Here is a 12493-nt window from a genome sequence, read left to right as displayed (position 1 = left end):
GCAATTATACTCTAATAAAGATGTTGAAAAATAAATTAAAATAAATAAATAAAACGGCTGGAAACTGGCAGTGTGGGGTATTCTCACTGATACCCCTTACATCCTGCACTTACCTAGGTAATTTTGCTTAGTTGATGTCAAGAGACTATTGTAACATTAACCTACAAATAATGACTGAGTAATGACAGAAAATCATTATTCTACTTCATTTATAAATGATCAAAATAAGAAAATCTTAAATAAAGTATTAGGTGATGAAATTCAACAATTATTTTTAAAAGAATGTTAGATGTTTCATAATGCAACTTAACAGCAGCATACAACACCCTCCATCTTTCTGTTGATTCATCTTTCTGCATTTTTTTTTCTTTTTTGGCTTAAAGGATCCTACTTTCTCTTGATTCTCCTCCTATCCAAGGAGTTATTCCTTCTCAGTCTTGTTTTCTGATTTCTCCCCATTTTCCAAATCTTTAGCATTGAAGTCCACCATGGCTGTATTATCAGCCCTCTCCTCTATCTAAAACTTACTCCCTAGGTAATCCCAATCATTCTCAGGATGTGAAATGCCATGTTATCACTGATGATTTCGAAATTTAGATCCCAACTTTAGATTTGTCCCCTGAACTCTAGACACTTGTATACAATTGCCTACTCCATATTTACTTTTTAATATCTAACAGACACTTAAATATCCTAAATCATAATCTTGATCTTCCTTCCTCTACTTACCCAACACCCTAATGAACCTTCTTCTCCTTACTTCTTCATTTTGTTAAATATCAATTCCAGTCTTCTTGGTACTGCACCGTGCATTCATCTATAATTCCACTTTCTCTAATGACCCACATGCAATTCATCAGAAACTCTGTTTAATACGCCTCCAAACATGTCAAGAACTGGACCCCCTTGCACCCCCACACTAATCACTTGTTCAAAATTTAATGATTTATTATTTGAAAGAAAAAAGCCTCTTAAATGATCTCCTTAAACTCACCTGCTTGAAACCATTCTCTACATCACAGGTAGATTTTTTTTTTTTACATTTTAATAGAGTTTATTTATAGACTAATTTTAGGTTCACAGAAAAAGTGAGCAGGAAGTATAGAGAGTTCCCATACGGCCCATGCCTCACCATGCACAGCCTCTCGCACTATCAACATCCCACACCAGAGCTGTATATTTGTTACAATTAATGAACCTACATTAACACATCATAATCACCCAAAGTCCATAGTTTACACTGGGATTCAGTCTTGGTGCTGCACACTCTCTGAGTGTTGGCAAATGCAAAACATGTATCCACAATTATAGTATTATACAGAATAGTTTCACTGCCTTAAAAATCCTCTGTGTACTGCCTAACCATCATACCTGCATCCCCTCTGCCTCCTGGCAACCACTGATCTTTTCAATCTCTCCATAATTTTGCCTTTCCCAGAATGTGATAGAGGTGGAATCATACCGTATGTAGCCTTTTCAGACTGGCTTTTTTCTTTGCAGGTTGACCTTTTCAAACTGGCTTTTCTTCTTAGCAGTATGCATTTAAGGTTCCTGCATATCTTTTCATGGGTTGATGCCTAATTTCTTTTTAGCATTGAATACCACAGCACTCCATTGTCTAGATGTACCAGTTTTTTATCCATTTACTACTGTTACTACCGAAGAACATCTTGGTTGCTTCTAGCTTTTGGCACTTATAAATTCCTATAAACATCTGTGGGCATTTTTAAAAAACTCATTTAGATAAATACCACAAAGGGTAATTGCTGGATCATATTTTAAGAGTATGTTTTGTTTCATAAAAAGTGACACACTGTCTTCCAAATTGGCCGTACCATTTTGCATGGCACAGCCAGTGAATGAGAATTCCTGTTGCTCCACACCTTCTCCAGTATTTGATGTTGTTCATGTTTCAGGTGTGTTCATTTTCGTTTTAATTTGCAATTCTCTAATGGCATATGCTGTTGCACATCTTTTCATATGCTTATTTGCCATCTGTATGTCTTCTTGGATGAGATTTCTATTCTGATCCTTTTTAATTGGATTGTTCATTTTCTCACTATTGAGTTTTAGAGTCTTCTAAAAATGTATGTTAGATCATGTTACCACTCTTCTCAAAATAAAAATAATAATTTACATTTACTCTTCATCAGGAACTGTTCTGAGTGCTATTCACATGGCATTCCATCCATTTTAAGATGTATTCTTTTCTTTTCACATGTTAACATTGTTTAAATTGTGATATATCTCGTTACTGCTGGCCAAGCAGTGGTCATGATGTAACAGTCACGGCCTAGGCATGTCCACCAAAACTTGCCAAGGTTTTCAGTATCATGGAAAAATATCTCAGAGGCAATAGTAGAGCCTTGTTTTAAACAAGTTTCATTACCAATGGTCTTACTGGAAGCAAGAATGATTGGTTGGAAAAACAAAGACATAGTCAGCTCTGAATGAAAGGGGTAGGAATCTAGAAGTTACTAATTTTAAGAAACATTTTAACCAATTCATGTAACTTTTAGTTGAGATGCTGAATGGTGATGTCCTAGGATGGTGGAAAAACCATAAAGAGACCAATTTTCACAAAGGCTGACACCCAACATTGAATCATTTCAATATACGTTTACATCTAGCTGATCTGTTCCTACTGTATGTCACTGGCTGAGAACAAAATAAACATCCTTCAGGGAAAGGATCTTTCTCATTTTTTACACACAATCTCCAGAATACAATAAAAGTCACCAGGGAAGATGGGAGGAAGAAATGAATGACAGAAAATCTTCAAGGGATATAAATATTAGAGGTATCAAACAAGGACACTTAAATCCTGTGATAAATATGTTCAAAAAATAGAATAAAAAGTAGATACTATCACCTGAGAAATGAATCAAATAGAAATTCCAGAACTGAAAAATAAAATGAATAAATTACAAACTTTATAAATGAGAATACAGAATAAACACAGAAGAAGAAATAATTAGAGAACTGCAAGTTAGGTTAGGTTAGAACAAAATATTTAGACTGGTCCCCTGGTTTTCCAGCAGATGAAGCAGGCCCAGAGAGGTTGAGTCACTGCATCAAAATCATATCTCAGGGCTTCCCTGGTGGCGCAGTGGTTGAGAGTCCGCCTGCCAATGCAGGGGACATGGGTTCGTGCCCCCGTGTGGGAAGATCCCACATGCCATGGAGCGGCTGGGCCCGTGAGCCATGGCGACTGGGCCTGCGTGTCCGAAGCCTGTGCTCCGCAATGGGAGAGGTCACGACAGTGAGAGGCCCGTGTACCGCAAAAAAAAAAAAAAATCATATCTCAGAGCTGAGCCTAGAATAGGGTTCCATGACTGCATGCCCAGGGCTCATTCTACTGGGTTGGCCAAAATGTTCATTCAGTTTTAAGTAACAATGAAAGACACATTTTTCATTTTCACGAAGACCTTAACTGAACAACGTATTCACCAACTGAACGAACTTTCTGGCCAACCCAATACTATGTCTCCCATTTAACAACATTTTTCTCACCACTTGAGGGTCCGCAAAGTCTGATCTCTACAGAGTGGCATTCCCAAAGGAATGTTGAGAAACCGTAAGGGAGAGGACAGAAGAAAGAGAAGTTTTGGCAGGGGCTTATCAGTACTTGGAGATAGGAAAAGTATGAAGGAACACATGCCAAGGTGTACTAGCTGCTCCCTGGGACACCACATCTTGTTCAAAGTGTGCCAGCTATATTAGGCGCTTTCCTTTTCCCCCTCCATTGCAACCAGTGAGAAATGGGTGCCCCCGGTTAGGAAGCCTACCAAAGAATGACATTTGCCTTGAAGGAAAGGCCTCTGTCAAGAAACCCCTACAAAGACCCCAGAGAAGCTGCTAGCTAGAGCTCACCTGCAACATCCTGACTCTCAGGGGAAGGCAGTTTAACCCAGAATTATAAGTCATTTGATAACTCTAAAATGTACCTGTGAAATAGGCCAAGTGGTTCTTACCCAAGTGTGATTGGGTAAGATTTAGATTCCATATATATGGAATCTAAAAAAAAAAAAAAATGGTTCTGAAGAACCTAAGGGCAGGACAGGAATAAAGATGCAGACTTAGAGAATGGATTTGAGGACTTGAGGACACAGGGAGGGGGGAGAGTAAGCTGGGATGAAGTGAGAGAGTGGCATGGACATATATATACTACCAAATGTGAAATAGATAGTGGGAAGCAGCCGCATAGCACAGGGAGATCAGCTCGGTGCTTTGTGTCCACCTAGAGGGGTGGGATAGGGAAGGTGGGAGGGAGACGCAAGAGGGAGGAGATATGGGGATATATGTATATGTATAGCTGATTCACATCGTTATCCAGCAGAAACTAACACACCATTTTTAAAGCAATTATACTCCAATAAAGATGTTAAGAAAAAAAAAACTTATGTGTATAGGACCATTCATTAATGACAGAATATACATTATTTTTAAGTGCATATATAATAATTACCAAAATTTATTGCTCAGTAATAAAACACATCTAACTCTTTGGATTCAACGTTTTTTAAAACTATGTACTTAGGATGAACTTTTATTTTTCCTCTCATGTCTCCTCTGGGTAGCTCAGTCCTCATCTTTCAAGAGTGATTTTTAAAAGGAATCTATTGAGGAAAAAACTATCATTATAATGAGTCCCAAATATGAGCTTTCAGAAAAACAAGGAGCAGTGCTTAATGGTATTTCTCTACTTAACAAGGGCTTGTGAATCAGAAGTCCTAACTCTCTCCCTCTCAAATGTAGGCAAACAACTTCAATACATAAATAGCAAATAAAATAAGGAAGCCATTTATTTTCCAAAATGTATTAGGTAAAATGTGGATAATCAACCATACAGTGCTACCTCATATGTTCAAGTTCAAGATAGTTTTCAAGATACAAGCCTTTTAAATTCTTCCCCTTTCTAAGAGGAAGGGCCTTATGCTAGTATTTTCAAGGAAGGCTTTTTGGTTCTGTCTGTTTCACCCAAGGACTCTAAATGTAACTAAAGGAACACAATGGTTCACAATGAATCTCCTCATTTACAACCATCATTTATGAAGAATGTTTCCTGGATAGTGAGATTATCCAACACACTATTTAAAATAAATTGACAAAATCAGAGCAATCAGGAAATGGAAGAATTGAAAAGTGGCAGCTACCTTTTCTAACAGGTTTACTTGGGACTTACATACAATTCCTGTCTTTTTCAGTCCATTTTCCAAAGGGCCAAGGTGACACCTCAATAAAATTTGTTATTTTACGTTATATTGCAAAGCACGGAAAAACTATAAGAAAAAGACTTCTACAGAAATCTATACAAAGGCATTTTACATAAAATCCCAGCCTCTCTGAACTGGAAAAATTTGGGGACCAATACCTCCTGTTCTTTCATTACTTTGCAATGGCCTCTGTGGGAAGAATTTTCTCCAAATGTTTTACTGGCTTCTCTTTCTGCACCTCATCTTTCTCCTCCAAGTACAGTACTTTCTTCACACATTCCTGCTTGGCCCAAAACTGGTCTAACAAAAAAGACACTTTTATTTCATCCCAAATGTAGGTGGAAGCAGGAAAAGGCTAACTTGAACTGTTTTCCGCAAGGGCTGCTAGTCATTTCCTCAAGGCATGGGAAGTCCCAATAAAAGGCTCCATCTGGCAATATCAATTCATATCCGTATTCGAAACACTGAAATATCACTTGGCATTACAGTGTAGGTCTACACTGCTGTCCAGCATTCCAACCTCCCAGCAGCTGGGTTGGAAAGCTCAAATATCCTCCAGCTCCAGAGGAAGTGAGGAGTCCAGAGAAGACCCTTCCTACTCTCAGGCATGGAATTTTCATCTCCATAGAATTCTCTCATGTTTCAATCTGTCCCCATTTCATGATTACATAATCTAGCCTCATAGATATAATGTCTCCTTATGTTTTAAACCCAAATCACATGTTTCTAGGGATTCTTCAAAGTTCTTTTGAAATGCATTATCTTTAAGTATGTCTACATAATTTGCATTTGTTTATACTATTATTGCCCAAGATTGGCTAATAGCAAATGAAAGCCAAGGCAGGTTCTCTCAGATCGGTATGGACACTTGAATGGAGGGTGACTCTCTTCTCATTTTGTTTGAGATTCCGATAGCATTGATTAAAACTCCAATGCTATATTTCTAAAATAGAACATTAAAGTGCCAGGGTGCATGTTCATATGACCTCTGAGCCCTGTCTATGTCTCTCCACTACCATCCTCTTTGCATGTACTTTCAAAAGCAGAAAATAAAGACAATTCTTCTATGCTAATTGTATATGAATAATTCATAAATTCTATGCAACATTTTAAATTTTATTTTATAAATTTATTTTTTAATAGAAGTGTAGTTGAATTACAATGTTGTGTTAATTACTGCTGTACAGCAAAGTGACTCAGTTATACATATATATACATTCTGTTTCATACTCTTCCATTGTGGTTTATCACAGGATATTGCATATAGTTCCCTGTGCTATACAGTAGAACCTTGTTGTTTACCCATTCTACACATAGCAGTTTGTATCTGCTAATCCCAGACTCCCCATCCAACCCTCCCACCCTCTCCCACTTGGCAACCACCAGTCTATTCTGTATGTCCCTGATTCTGTTTCTGTTTCATAGATAGGATCATTTGTGTCATATTTTAGATTCTACATATAAGTGATATCATATGGTGTTTGTCTTTCTCATTCTGACTTACCTTACTTAGTATGATAATCTCTAGTGGCATCCATGTTGCTTCAAATGGCCTTATTTCAGTCTTTTTTATGGCTGAGTAGTATTCCATTGCATATATGTTCCACATCTTCTTTATCCATTCACCTGTCGATGGACATTTAGGTTGTTTCCATGTCTTGGCTATTGTGAATAGTGCTGCTATGAACATAGGGGTGCATGTATCTTTTTGAATTATAGTTTTGTCTGGATATATGCCCAGGAGTGGGATTGCTGGATCAATCCCACTAACTAAACTATTTTTAAGTTTTCTGAGAAACCTCCATACTGTTTTCCATAGTGGCTGCACTAACTTACATTCCCACCAACAGTGTAGGAGGATTCCATTTCTCCACAACCTCTCCAGGATTTGTTATTTGTGGACTTTTTAATGATGGCCATTCTGACTGGCGTGAGGTGGTACCTCATTGTAGTGTTGATTTGCTATGCAACATTTTTAACTTGTTGGTTATAAAGCTAACTTCTCATGGGCGTCCACTTCCACCATCACCCGCCAAAATACGAAGAAGTTAATGGGAAGTCTAGAGATTTCCACTAAAAATCACACATTTACATTGGTATATACAAATGTAAAAAAAGGTGAAAATAAACAAACAAAAAACTCCCAAACCTCAGTCTTCTGAAAGATTTTTCTTGACATTACAGTTTGAAATTGCCATTATTGGAAATGAGAGCAAGATCTAACGAGGGCAAGATAGAAGCATTTTGAGGCATCTCTTACGGCTCAGCTGAAGCCTAGGGACAAAATATTTATTGAGACACCAGTTTTCAAGGTCACATGATTTTTTTCTTCCAATGCTTCTGTGCAACTCAGAAAATGTAGAAAGTTGAATTGCTTTAAGTTTGAAGCTTCACTAGGTGAGAATGACAGAAGAATAATAGGGCAAGTTGTTCTCAGATATTGGCTGGCTTTATTTTTTGAATGGTCTATTTAACCAAGCCTAAGCTTTATAAAGTATATATTAATTGACAATATTTATTAGATATCTACAATGTGCCAGGCATATCCTTATTTTACAGAGAAGGAAATTAAAGCAAAGTTAAATAAATGGCTTGTCTCCCAGCAGCAAGTAATGGCTGCTATTCTAGCTCAGGTCTGTCTGATACTAACTGCACACACTGACTACTTCACTATAAGAAGGCAGGAGGGAGCAGATAAAATAAATTGGAAGAGTCTGTGGAGAAGAGATCTGAATGTGATTGAACAACAGGATTAAAAAGAGTAGATTAGTAAAAAAGAAAAACAACAACAACACACACACACACACACACACACACACACACACACACTAGAGGAACAGAATGCTCTGAATAGAGATTAAGAAGTTAGAATTTAGAATTTCAAACGTTCTCCCATTTTAAATAAAAAAGAGAAACCAGTTGTCCTGTGGTAAAAGTGAATCAAATAATGAAAATTTTTTCAGAAGAGATGAAAGAAGTGGGAAGTTCATTTTAAGATTCAACTTACCAGGATAATGACTTCCATTGAGTTGGAGAGGTTATGTTTACTCAGTTTCCAAAGTCTTTATTAAAGGAGAAGTCAGGATAGATACCAGTAACGAGAAGGGATAGAACATACAGGGCTGAATTGGACAACAGTAAAATAATTAGGGATCTTCTCATAAGACTGGAAGCATAACTATCTAGAAGCCTTATCATTGAACAGGAAAGATGTCAGTTCTGCCTGATGATCTGAGTTTGTGAGGTGGTATGTGTGCAACAGCAACACAAATTTCCTCACACTTAGCAAAGAAAACAACACATTTCTTATTGCACAGTTTTCGTGGGTCAGTAATCTGGGAATAGTTACCTGGACCTCTGCTTTAGGGTCTCTCACAAGACTGCAATCAAGGTGTCAGTCAGGGCTGAGTTCTCATAGGTGTCAGCCAGGGCTGAGTTCTCATCTGAAGGCTCATCTGGGGAAGGACCTACCCCCAAGCTCTCCTAGCTGTTGACAGAGTTTTAGTTCCTCATTGCCTGTGGGATTGAAGGCCTCTGTCCCTAGCTGGCTGGAGCATGCCCTAAGTTTCTTGCCAAGTGGGTCCCTCCAACATGGTAGTTTGCTTTATCAAAGCCAACAAGGGAGAATCAGCTAGCAAGAGGAAACTTACAATCATGTAACCTAATCATGAAAGTGACACTTCATTGCCTTTGCCATATTCTATTAATTAGAAGCAAGTTACTAGACCAGTTCATGCTCTAAAGGAGGGTATCACATGGGGTGTGATTTCCAGGAGGCAGGGCTCATAAAGGACCATTTTGGAGGCTGCCTGACACATGGTGTGTAAGAAAATGAGAAGCCTTTCCTTGAAAAGATGACTGGGAGGAACATCCTCAGAATTCAGCCAGGTTTCAGCTAAGGACAGGAACTATAGGGAATATCAAATGGAAGTTTGATGACTCACAATGGGATAGCAATTCTAGTAGGTGCAGAAGAAAGGTTTGAGAGAGAAGAAAACCAGGAAATTGAGTGAGAGTAAAAGAAGTACAGAGAAACATGACTAAGAATTTTATGACCAAAGGGGCTTCTGACAGGTAATGGGGAATGGGCTATCATGTTCTATTTTCCTGGATATTCGAACTGGAACATGGTTAAAGGAGACATGTACTCTGACTTGTTCTCAAAAGTGAGTTGTTACATGCATTGGTAAAAGGCAGTCTGGAATTAGACAAACTAGTTGATCATATGGTAGCCATACCAAAGACTTTGAATTCATCCCTTACTTCCCTGTTTACAACTGTACTTATCAGCTCAGATATCTTCTATTCCTATGAGAAAAGAAGTGAGAGGATGAATGGCCCTACAAATGCGAAGACAAAAATGAGGCAATGTTGTTAAGGGGGTGGGAGGAAGTATTTGAACAGCTCAGCCAAACTGGGAAAGATGTTCTCATCTGGTTACCCAGATAGACTCTGGGGATCATGAACTGATTTTTGCAGCTTCTTCTGTTTGGTTAATGACATATAAATTGAGGTCTAATGATTTCAGCTCTTGCTAAATTATAGTAAAATCAAGGAATAAGAGGCTCTGTCTCTCTCAAAAACCATGACCTTCTTAGGGTGGCCACCTTTGATGCCTATACACCACTGGGAGAAAGGAAAAATCAGGTATTTGAAGTGTGAAAGGAACGGGAAACAAGGTTTCCAGCTCTGAGATATAGGGGCCCATGAGCAAGGCCCAGAAAGAGGAGTTCATGGAAAGCAGGAGAAGAAACATGGACAGCCTTGGAGCAAGTTCCTTGGGAGCTGTTCCTTGAGAGCTCTTACCTCTGCCCTCCTGACTTAACAGTGCTGTAAATTGCTGTGCAAATATGAGAAGATCAGGGTCCTCTGCTCAGAATCCTTACTCCCATCTCATTTGCCTTCCCATACTCAAAAATCTGTATTTACCTTAAAACTGACATTATGGAATGCTGATAGAATTAAGTAGATATCTACAGCTTCTAAATTCTTCCATCACCTATAATTAAAAGATAAAATCAAACCCTTGTCCCAAACTTCCTTTGTATTACTAATGATGAGTACACGCTCTGTGAGAATATAAAATATCTCTCTTTCAATAGTACTCTCTCCAGGGTAGTCATAACAGAACTTTTTATTATCACTTTAAAGAAGATATTCTAATAATTATTTAGCATTCAAAGGAAGTTTCCAGGCTATGGGCCTTAGGCCTTTGGAGACTTGGGGTATAGGGAGTTTCCAAAAGTGATTCCATTGACTTTAAAAACATTATTGAAAAAATATTTTCAAAAGGTCTGGCATTCAGTGGGATGTTTCTCTGTCTTTTTATCTGTCCATGGGGTAACTTCTGAGAAGAATCCTTGGTGACTGAATTAAACACCAAAGTACCATCTTGTTAGGACTTGGCCACAAATGCAAAGCCAGAATAATATCCTTTTGTTTCTCATCATTTAAAGCAAGTTTGTGAATAGAGGTAGGGCGTAAAGAGAGAGAAGCCAAACCCCACAGTGTCTGTTCCATTGTTTGGAAAGCTTTGAGAAGTATTGCTTTGAGTCTTTTGCCATTTTCCTTTTAAACCAGGGAATTTTTTCTAATGTACTAAAACACTGGAGTAATACTGGTGATAGAATTGAAAAAGAAAATTGTCTTTGGGGGAAAATCCAGAGATACTAAAGCAAATTTATTAGAACTGAGGAGGTAAGAGCTGTTTCTTAGGATTCATGGATTTCTTGTCATTTTATATTTGATTTTAAAAGAAAAAAAGGTTTTTTCCACTATCCTAACTTTTCTGCAAAAGAAACAAAAACAAAAAAACCCATGCAATTCTTCATTCTTATCTATTTCCTGGGATCCATTAACCATTAATAGCTCTCATGCATATTTACCATTTATGTGCTTATATAAATATTATTTGATGTCTCATATCCATTGCAAGGAAGAAAATGGAGCATATTAGGTGTGCTTCTACTTAACATTTCCATTTTCCTTTTTTTTTTTTTCGGTACGCGGACCTCTCACCGCTGCGGCCTCTCCCGCTGCGGAGCACAGGCTCCGGACGCGCAGGCCCAGCAGCCACGGCCCACGGGCCCAGCCGCCCGCAGGATCCTCCTGGACCGGGGCACGAACCCGCGTCCCCCACATCGGCAGGCGGACTCCCAACCACTGCGCCACCAGGGAAGCCCAACATTTCCATTTTCAAGGCAATCCATATGTTGGTTTTAATAAAACTTTTATTTTAATTCAAGTAAGAACTTATCTACTGTCCTTGAAACTTAATCTACTATATAATAAAAATTTTAATGCCAAATATAATTTTTAAAAATAAAGGACTTAAGTATATTTATGACCTTACATAGGGTAGGATTTTGGTCATGTAAACAAGTTGGTTTTGGGAAGAAAGAAAATAGAAACATACTTCAAAATTTGTCTATTTTTTCGATGTTATGGAATTACTGCCATAAACAAAATAGAACGTGCACTATTTCAGATAGAAGGAGAATCTTTTTTTTTTTTTTGCGGTACGTGGGCCTCTCACTGTTGTGGCCTCTCCCGTTGTGGAGCACAGGCTCCGGACGCGCAGGCTCAGCGGCCATGGCTCACGGGCCTAGCCGCTCCGTGGCATGTGGGATCTTCCCGGACCAGGGCAAGAACCCGTGTCCCCTGCATCGGCAGGCAGACTCTCAACCACTGCACCAACGGGGAAGCCTGGAAGGAGAATCTTTAAAGCAGCAATCCTAACATTTTCCCTCCCAACTTTTATATTTCTTTTGTTTTGCTTATGATCTGATTATTTCTACTGTCTTGTTGGTTCCAGGGCTGCTTTCTTTCTCTTTAATGTTCTGGTCTAATTTGGTGGCTTGGGGCACCCTTTCTTTGATCCCCCTTAACACCAGAAGGCAGTATTAAATAATCAAAATAATGTTATTAAACAGTAGGGGGAGCATAAGGAAAAGATGGAAACCAATCATAATAACCACAAATGCAATCAAGCTCTCTAAATATAGACTCCATATTCTCTTTAGGATAATTATATTTTTAGATTCCATATATATGTGTCAGCATACGGTATTTGTTTTTCTCTTTCTGACTTACTTCACTCTGTATGACAGTCTCCAGGTCCATCCACCTCACTACAAATAACTCAGTTTCGTTCCTTTTTATGGCTGAGTAATATTCCATTGCATATATGTACCACATCTTATTTATCCATTCATCTGTCAATGGACATTTAGGTTGCTTCCATGTCCTGGCTATTGTAAATAGTGCTGCCATGAACA

At 38.4% G+C, this 12493-nt stretch overlaps 1 protein-coding gene across 7 annotated transcripts in view; it reads right to left on the bottom strand.

The window, feature by feature from the left end:
• LRATD2 (LRAT domain containing 2) overlaps positions 1 to 12493 on the bottom strand; it is a 459703-nt gene that overhangs the window by 241725 nt on the left and 205485 nt on the right. Inside the window, exon 6 of one of the 7 annotated variants that reach the window (XM_079901170.1) lies at positions 6801 to 6842. The exons of the other annotated variants lie outside the window; for them this stretch is intronic. The gene's annotated coding sequence lies outside the window, so the exon portion shown is untranslated. Of the gene's footprint in view, positions 1 to 6800; positions 6843 to 12493 lie in introns of those variants that run through there. 7 annotated transcript variants of the gene reach the window in all.

The sequence above is a fragment of the Stenella coeruleoalba genome, assembly GCF_951394435.1.
Source record: "Stenella coeruleoalba genome assembly, chromosome: 17".
Classification (NCBI taxonomy): domain Eukaryota; kingdom Metazoa; phylum Chordata; class Mammalia; order Artiodactyla; family Delphinidae; genus Stenella; species Stenella coeruleoalba.
This window is presented reverse-complemented; position numbering and strand designations above follow the sequence as displayed.